This window comes from Coturnix japonica, chromosome 18 (genome assembly GCF_054131305.1).
Source record: "Coturnix japonica strain WE chromosome 18, WE-NBRP24, whole genome shotgun sequence".
Lineage (NCBI taxonomy): Eukaryota > Metazoa > Chordata > Aves > Galliformes > Phasianidae > Coturnix > Coturnix japonica.
Genome location: NC_140680.1, coordinates 1,884,786 through 1,894,374, shown reverse-complemented (window position 1 = coordinate 1,894,374; position 9,589 = coordinate 1,884,786). Strand labels below are relative to the sequence as shown.

The following is a 9,589-nucleotide window of genomic DNA, read 5'->3' as shown; positions in this document are numbered from 1 at the left end:
TAACTGCGAATGAGCAGTTTTAAATCAGCAGGTTTAGAGCAGCAGAGTTTAGCAGAGTTTAACAGCAGAGTGTACTCAGGGCTGCCAGCTCCGGGGGGAGCACAGACACAGCACTGCAGGGCACACAGTGAGTACTGAGCTGTGCAGGAGTGGCTGCAGCAGGGAGGGCTGAGGGTTCCCTGCAGGAGTGGGGCTGCACCCACGGGCCACCTCATCTCAGGGTTAGAAATCACTTTCCAGAAGCAGACAGGGCCAGGCAGCAGCCTCCAGCATAGCCATGTCTTAGCCCCACACAAGCACCACAGCTGGCAGCTGCAACACACTGTGGGTTCTGTTTCCAATAGCAAATCAAAGCTACCGATCAAACTCTGACACCAGCAGTGTTGCAATTAAATATCTACAGCAGAAACCTGTTCCTAGTGAAATTATTTTCCTCCGCCAACTGTTCCATTTCTCTGTGTAACAAAATGTGTCATCTTTCTGGATGCACAGGGCTGTGCATATGTCAAAGCACAGAAGGGTTGGAAAACTTGCAGGCTTTCTGCAGCACTCACAAAGCATCCCCCAGGCCTCAGCCAGTGGCCACAGTGCAGTCTGTGGGCATCTATGAGTGGCTGCAGTAAACAGAGTTGAACACGGAGCCCCAGCCATGGCAGGAGGCAGCAAGCAGCTGCAAGGACGGAGGCAGAACATTTTGCTTCCATATTTCTTACCGTTCTTGTTCCATTCATTGTTAGGCAGCCCATTCCTGCTCAGCTCAGCTACACTGAGCTCATAGGTCTCCTGACAATGAGAGTACTAATGAACACAGCGCTGTGGGAATACCTCATCACACCCAGAGTTAATGCTACCTAAGATTTTCAGAAAGGAATCATGTTAGTCTCATGCAGTACAGCAGAAAGAAACCTGGAAGACAGCAAACAACATGTGAGGTATTGGACAGACATAGAAGCTGTGGGAATCAAATGTTGTTTCTGCATTTAGAACAAAATATGAATATATAAGTGAAGAAATTTATAGTTATTAGGTAAAAATCATAGTTATAAAGACCGCAGCTCCTGTCTGTCCAGCTATCTGAAATAAAACTACTTTTGGTGCTGGACAAATAGGACCTGAGTGATAAAAGATCCAAAGAGGATAAGTTAAAAGAACAATATAACCGTATAAACTAGCAATAATATATGATTCAACGTTTTTGTTGTATACACTGTAAAACCTACAAGTCATGCCATACCTAAGGATGGGCCTGGAGAGATATGGGAAGAACTGGAATCACCCCCCCCAGGCTTTTTGTTTAACAAAGGCGTCTGGGACAGAATGAAAGAAGCTTTTAAGGAAATCAACATATCAATAAGGGTACCGAGACACGTTGGAAACAAAACCAGCGGGATGGCGACTGACTATCACAAGATAACGCGGGAATCAACAAATGTCGGAATGTAATGCAAATCTCGAGTAAAACTGTAACCTGGAATACCCAATCAAAGGGGAAACAGGAGGGGAAAACATATGGGAGAAAAAGTATAAAAACTGTAACAACACGTTCATAGGTGCGCTTCTGCAATCAGGGCGCCCGCCATTGCAATCGCGAATAAAAACTGCTTTTTATCAGAGATACCGTCCTGACCAAAATTTATTGAGGATATTTCCAACAAAGCGTTTCTGTAATGTTCTGTAAATGGAGAACTGAACTTCAGCTGCCATTCAGCACACAGTACAAATCCTCCAGTGACCAGAGCTGATATCTGAGAAGGTGACTTTCTAATGGGGGATCAAAGACTGATTTTCTCAACTTCTCTATTTTTCCTCAACTATTATGTGTTTCACAGGAGGCAGAAATGCAAAGGAGATGCTCTCTGTTGGGCACTCCTGCACCTCACTGATCCCCTGCAGCCTCCTTCCTCTGCTCAGACACAGCAAGAGAGAAACACTTCCTGAAAAACTCAGAAATACATAATTTAAAGCTTGTACTGAGGCATGCCTTTACAATTGGGTATAATTACACTGGTGGGAGCACAACAACCAAACACCACAATCAGGGCTGAAATAACAATCAAGTCTGACTTGAGCAACAACCCCACTGCACTGCTGAGGTCGACCTTTGCTTTGGTGCAGTGAAGTCCATCTCACAGCAGTGAGCAGCGCATGGGCTGTGCTTGTGCCTCCTGGGAAAGGCAGCAATGGGCTGGAGAGTCATGAGGCTCCTCATGGCAGCAAGGGCTGCTTGTGCAATGGTACTCTGCATTCTGCAGTCAGACTTGCAGTCTCTAAAGACAGTAGCACAAATTCACGAGGAGATGCCATTCCCAAGCTTACATTTGTTTCCTCTGTAATTTCACAGTCAGTATTTCCAGTCTAGTCTTCTCTTTTTCCCCTCCACCTCCACATGTCAAATTCTGACCTCCTCAGTAAAATGGTACCAATGAAGATCAGATAACGGCCATAGAGTTCTGATGGTGATGAAGATATGTTGTTCCCAGGAAACATCACTGAGACGTTTTCTCCTGCAAAGCAGAGAACATTGGTTTTAGAAGAACATTTATTAGGAGACAACAGGCAGCCATTTGCTCTTGTTCTGAGGGCATACACAGAGCTGAGCAAACCTCCCCTCCGTGGAAGAACCCTTGAATAAAGGGCTATTCTGTTATATTATTAAAATTGTAAGAGTAGTTGAGCAGGAACAATGGGAATGAGATGGGGTCATTAGTTAGGCGTGGAATTTAGGGCATAGAATGGGTGTGGAATATTGTAACGAATTTCTAGAATTAATTGTAGTGCATATTCACAGCACAAGGAGTGGTCACTTCTTCCCTCTAGGTTTACCTGCTTTCCGTGTGCAGGCCAGGAAGGAGTTATCCCCCCCCCTGCACCCGGCAGAACGAAACATACCTGCTCTAAAACTACTGCGTGGTTATAGAGTTTGTTCCACAAGTCACCCTGAAGAAATCATTTTCCAGCAGGAAATCTTCAGATAGAAGCAATGTCTTATTTTGCTAAGACAGCCACACTGCAGTGTATTAAATGAGAGAACAAAAGACAGGACGCAAAAGTTATCTTAATACACTGTCCAGAAGCTCAGGGGTATTAAGCTTAACATTGCAGTAGATGGTTATTTTTCTTGAAAACACCCTAAAAGCTGCATGCTATACCTAACGGACAAAAAGCCATTATTTGTACAGCTGCACAAAGAACAAAGTGCAATAAGCATCACAAATTCTGGACAGTTTTCCTCACCTGTAGATGGATGCTGCATTCAGCACGGCTCAAACAGGGCAGTCAACAACACAGCTCCTAAGGAAGCCTCTCAGTTACATTAACATCCTGAACAAAAGTACAGATAAATGGCGACTTTACACACAACTTCAGTACTTTGCACATCAGAAAGAGGAACCCCGCAGCACACAGTAACACCCTAAAGACAAAAAGCATTTCTTGCTCCCATACTTGCTCCCTGCAGGTTACCTGCTGCCTGGATGGCACCAGACACTACTGACTTCTCAGAGAGGAACCAGTGTGGGAATCAAATGTTGTTTCTGCATTTAGAATAAGATAAGAATATTTTATTTCAAGGTCTCATTATATAAGTGAAGCAATTTGTAGTTATTAGGTAGAAGTCATAGGTACAAAGACTGCAGCTCCTGTCTGTCCAGCTGTCTGAAATAGAACTACTGATTTTTGGTGCTGGACAAATAAGACCTGAGTAATAAAGGATCCAAAGAGGAGAAGTTAAAATAATTAACAATATGCCTGTTAATATACCTAAACTAGCAACAATGTATGTTTTAGTGTTTTGTTGTATACACTGTAAAACCTACAAGTCATGCCATACCTAAGGATGTGCCTGAAGAGATATGGGAAGGACTGGAATCACCTCCCCCCCCCAGGCTTTTTGTTTAACGACGGTCTCTGGGACAGAATGAAAGAAGCTTTGAAGGAAATCAACAAAACCAGAGGGATGGCAACTGACTAACACAAGATAACGCGGGAATTTACAAGTGTAACCTGGAATACCCAATCAAAGGGGAAACAGGAGGGGAAAATGTATGGGAGACAAGGTATAAAAACTGTAACATCATGTCCATAGGTGTGCTTCTGCCATCAGGGCGCCCGCCCTTGCAATCGCTTAATAAAAACTGCTTTTTATCAGAGATACCGTCCTGACCAAAAATTATTGAGGATATTTCCAACACCAGAGAGGACAAAGGACTCTTTGCAGCTCCCACGTTGTTCCCAGGCACAGTGAACCCATGGCACTCAGTTATGTCACACACTGTGTTCCAGTTCTGCTGCTGCTTTACTGGGACCAAGCCACTGCTCCTTGCACCTTGATGCGCTCCTCCTTAAAAGGGAAATGCCATCGCTCATATTCTTTGCAAGTGGTTGGGTCTGCAAAGATTGAAGCTCTACTCGTCACTAAGTCTACGATGCAGGAAAGCAATACTGAACAAAGTCACAGACACCATCAGAGGAGCACAGAGTGAACATTTCCTCTCAAGGACAGATCTGTGAAGGGAAGAAGATCTATGAAACAATAAACTGTTACTAAAGCACCTTTTGGGGTGCTGGTTCGCTGCAGTGCAGAGCAGTTCAGCCCCAGGTGCTTCTCACCATCCCCATTTGAACGTACTGAACTGCTTCCCACAGAGCAGCCATCCCAGGATGGTAAGTCTTGCTGTTGTTGAGCACTCTTCTCATGCCAGGGCCACACGTGGTGTTCTGCAGCAAGGCTCTCCTCAATTGTGATTTGGATTCAAATGTGAGCTTCAGTAGTGCAAAACAAGCAGCTCTGCATTTGGTGGAAAAGCAGAAGGAAGAAAACACCGTCACTGTATAGAAGAAAACCTAAAGCATCCCTCCTCGCCCACACCTTTGCTCTGCATGCTGAATAGTACCCATTTGCCAGCCACACCACTCCAGTTTGCTCAGATCTTGCAGACACAAGCAAGCCTGGAGGTCAGCTGCAACTGAGAGGGGCTAAGGCTTAATCCGGGCTGTTCTCTATTCGCTGCAGCATAAGGAAAAGATGCCTCAACTGGAGCCATTTAGAGAGAATAAAAACCAAAACAAAACCAAGAAGAAAGACAATTAGCTTTAACAAATAGGCCGTGAAAGGAAGCTTTCCTATGTCCATAACAAATGAAGGAGGTATTTTCTGTCTACAGCAACCAGTCCATCTTTCATGGCTTCTCTTGGAAGACAATGAGCTGACTGCCTTGGCCTATCCATCTCAAGGAGAGGTGCTTCACTTAGCAGAATAAAGCACTAATTGACGTAAGTGAGGATGCTGAGGTTCGCCCCAGGGGACTTAAAAATGTTGTTTATTGAATCAATTATGTTCACAGTGTGACAACTGTTTCTTCATTTATTTCTCCTTAAAGCACTGCAGACTTGAAGGCAGAAAAGTGTTGAGGAAGAAAGGGGGAAGGAGAAGGGAATCCATTCAATGAATAAAAATCCAAATGGGCGGATAGAAGTCATTATCCAGCATCTTTCCAGCAAGCAATGACTAAATCAAAGCCTAATCAATATATTCCTTTCAACTAAAGTTCAAACACTTAAATCTCAGCCCCAGGAGGTCAGGCTTAAAGGAGCTAAATTTGCACTACTTAAAGCACAATGATGCACTCGAAATGCAGAACAGTTGCCTACCTATTACATCTCTAAACCTTCACTTTAAAAGCTGCTCTGTCAGACCAGCCTTGGGTCAGAGCTTCATCCCAGAGGGGTTGGGCCTTTGTGCCTGGGAGCAGCCCTGCCCTGGGCATCCCACAGAGCACAGCGCTGGGAGTTCCGCCCAGTGCAGACCTGCTGAGTGGCTGGGACTGTAACCAGGGCACATAGAGCACACATGGTGTCTGTAAGGTACCCCACACCTTCACGAACCTTGTAAGTTTAAAGCAAGAGGTTCAATGACATGAAGAAGTACGTTGCTTGAGTTTGGTGAAGGCAGTGCACGTGTTCCCACTCCTGGCCCACAAGCAGGGATGCTGCAAGGCACAGCACAGCCTGCCCTGCTGCCCTACAGAGAGCTGACAGCTTCCACTTCTCTGCAGTCGGAACATAACATTTTTCAGTTAAACATCGCTAAATGGAGCCGAGCTCCAATAACAAACACCACATTACAGCCTTTCTTTACTTTCCACTCCATATACATCCAAGTCAAGGGAAAGAAATCAAGAAGTGAAAATGACTGAAATGCTGCAACGTTTCAGAGGCAATGGGTAAACAGCACATCTACATAACAGAACTGTATTGCTAGAATTGCTCCTTTATCATGCAACCTTAAAATTGCTCTAGCTTTACCATTTGGAGTGTTTAACTCCAGCAGAGATCATTGCGACTACTTCTATCCAGCCAGGCCGGCTGAGAGAAAAACAACACCTGTGTGATTACACCTTTAAGAAGGATGCAAACCAGGCGCAGGAAGGTAAGAAGTAATCCAGGCACATGGAAGGGAGGAGAACCCTTACTGAGCCTTGTCATTCACGTGACATATCTTTTCTACCTTTAAATAAGATCTATTTGCATTGACATTTATTACTTGTGGGCAAAATGGATTTCTTAAATACACTGTGGCCAAGCCACTACAGAGTCCCCATCTAACAGCTTAAAAGAAATGAAACACATACACACAACTGTTGCTACAGGGAGAGAAACATTAGAGGTAGAGCAGAAGCCTGTGCGTGCATTCCAGGCACACAGCTCGTTTGTATTTTTGTTTTCCAGAGCTCTGCAAACACAGCCGAGGTTTTTAATGGATTTCTAACACAGCACTGAGCAATACCATGGTGGAGATTTTCCGTCTGCTCTCTGTGTGCTGCCTGCAGCCTGAAAGACAGGTGCTGTTGCTCACTGTCTTCGCTTACAATAGCAGAGGTGCCTACTTTTGCTTTCTTTGTGCTGTTGTTTTATTTTCAAGCAACAGCAAAAAGATCATACAACTTGCACAAATAAGCAGACAACTGAATGGTCATGCTGTGGTTTGAACTACATTTCCATCTACAGCTCTTGGATCACGGCTCTTGTCACAGTGAGAGAAGGCAAGACACTGCAAAGGACACATTAAAATAAAAGTAAATAAAATAAAACCTTTACAAGTACTCACCACTCGGTGCCCACAAATAATTAAAGTCACACCTGGACTGTGGACTTCCAAGTAGACCTCTAAATACCAATGATTTTCTCCATTGGAGAACTGAAAACACTCAATGGGAAGTGTGGGTTAGAGTTCTGCACACGCAGGTTCCATGAACCCAACTGTGAAAGTGCTGTGTGAAGCAGCCATAAAGAGATGCCTTTCCTCATCAGAAACAAGATGGAAGTTGATGGGGAGGCAAAAAAACCCTCATCTAAACACCAACAGAGCAACTTCTCTTGCTCATTCTGACAGCAGCTGTGATTATTTTGTTCTAACCCGTTCATGCACACCCAGAGCCCCAGAGCTCCCCAGGCAGCGCCCATGCACCCCACAACTCCCACTGAGAGACACAACTGCTGAGGTGCAGAGAGGTTCCACAGAAGATAGTCTGGTGCCATTGGAAATACACTGAGCTGCCAAAAACATCCAACACTGCTGGAGAAAAATGGGCAATGTGACATAAATCCACGTTGGGTATTTGTGACTATTTCAGTGCAAAGGTGCTATAAAGCTGCAGATTATTACCACAGCATCAGCTCATGCAATGGAACGTTAGAAAGAAAAACTGTTCCAATGCCTAGGGGAAATCAGGAATAAGAATAAATTACAGGAACTGATACAGACATACACACCGCGATTTAAAAGGAAGTTAAAACATGGCTATTACCATAATAAAACTAAAGCCATTTTTGTTCTGCGTGTTCTCTGTAGACAAAAGAAAAGGTCAAATATTCTTTCAGCAGTCGGAAAATGGAAGGAACCCAAACTAAAAACACCTAATTTGTTTTAAGTCTGAACAATGGGGTGGTTTGAAAACACTTGCAGTGTAATTCTAGGAAGAAATTCAAGGAGTGGATAAACTTACCTTCTTTACATCTTCTTCTATTGATGACTGAGGAAAAGCTCCCAGCACACAGCAAACCTGAGCAGAACTGATGCTCTGCCTTTCTGTGAGATCACCCTGCAAAACAGGAACAGAACATCAAATTATTTCCTTCTCTACTCAGAAAATCTGAACTGTAAGCACTCCTTCAGCAAATCATTGCCTTGAAGTCTCCCCAGCCACAGGATGGATGTTAGCAGTGAATGCCCAAAGCACCAAACCTGGCAGTGCTGGTTGGCATTACTTATTTTTAAATTTTGCAGTTTCACCATTCCAGGAGAAAGAAAGGGTGGCTGAAGGAAGGTATTGATCTGTGATTGATTCCTGAGGCACACAGCTGGCAGCGCTGCACCCTCACAGCACTCACAGGGAGAAGTCTATTAATGAGATCCAACTACTAAATTATTGACTAGTTAAGTACGGCAAATTTGGTCTAATTGTTTTCGTGACGGGGGTTTAATTAAAGTGCCTTTAGTATAAAAAGTCGAGCAATATCATTCAGGTAGCGTCAGGGAGGGTTTTGAAAGCCTAAAACTAAAGGAGCAGTAGCACCCAGCTTCCCAGCTGCAGGAGCACAGAGCAGCCATGCAGTGTCTGAGCAGCACTGCTGGTGTGTGCCACGCAGCACCCACACAACAGGGAGAACAATGAAACTACCCAAAGGTGTGACAGCAGAGAAATACCTTCCTCCATATGGGCTCTCCCCAGCTCACCACCTGCAGCACAAGGATTCACAGCCCATGCCACTCTCACTCTGCTCAACCTGCACACTTCCAGCTGTGCCATGCTTACAGACACACAGGGCATGGCATAAGCATAGTTGTGTCTTACAGCACTCACAGCAGTGTGTGGTCTGATGCACGTGCTGCTCTGCTGCCCTTCCTGGTGCCCTGCAGGAGGCTGAAGCTGTTGGCTCAGACACACTGCATGGTTTGGAACTTCCTGCTCTCCTCACGCTCACAGTGCCCTGAAGATCTCCATGGAGCTGCTGCTGCAATCTGCCCAGCAGCACTTCATGGGAGAGAAACCAAACAGCTCCGTGCACAGGAGGTGTCCCTCTGTACTCAGGTTCTCATCTCTTTCATAGTGCTGTTCTCTCTTCAGGGGCACAATGTTCAATTTCCCCACTAATCAGATCACTCGAGTCTCCTCATGGCGAGTTCTCTTATTTCTCTCCAGTGCAAGTTATGTTTATATTATGCTTTCTGCATAATTCCTGCCTCTATTCAGACGTTAACATCACCACAGGCATCCATGCAGCTGAAGCAACCCCTGTCCAATCAGTGCACCTCAATCTCCACTCCAGTTACACAGGCCAGCAGAAGCAGCGTGGCTCACATCAAGGACAGCACCCACCCCAGACCAGGCAGCCAGAAAGCAGCTGTGGGCTGCTGGAGGAGCGGGGCACAATTCTGCACCAGCAGCACCAGCACCCAGTGCTGCAGTGCCAGGCTGGTGGGAGGAAACATCCACCTGCTCAGAGGGGGTGCTGGCTGCACTCTGTGCTCTGCAGGCTGCAAGGCCGGGGGGTCCCAGCAACCCAAAACAAAATGGTTCATAAAGCAGGA

The 9,589-nt window shown here is 45.3% G+C and overlaps 1 long non-coding RNA gene across 2 annotated transcripts; it reads right to left on the bottom strand.

Moving 5' to 3' along the window:
- Positions 1-1,637: 1,637 nt before the first annotated feature.
- Positions 1,638-8,395, bottom strand: LOC107320031 (uncharacterized). 2 transcript variants are annotated; one of them, XR_014935395.1, is made up of 5 exons: positions 8,004-8,394; positions 4,628-4,786; positions 3,235-4,503; positions 2,890-3,007; positions 1,638-2,504 (listed from the first exon to the last, which is right to left on the bottom strand). It is a non-coding gene; the product is annotated as an uncharacterized LOC107320031 (long non-coding RNA). The 2 variants fall into 2 exon arrangements; XR_001558115.3 differs by having other exon boundaries at positions 3,235-4,786; positions 8,004-8,395.
- Between the last annotated feature and the right edge of the window lie 1,194 nt (positions 8,396-9,589).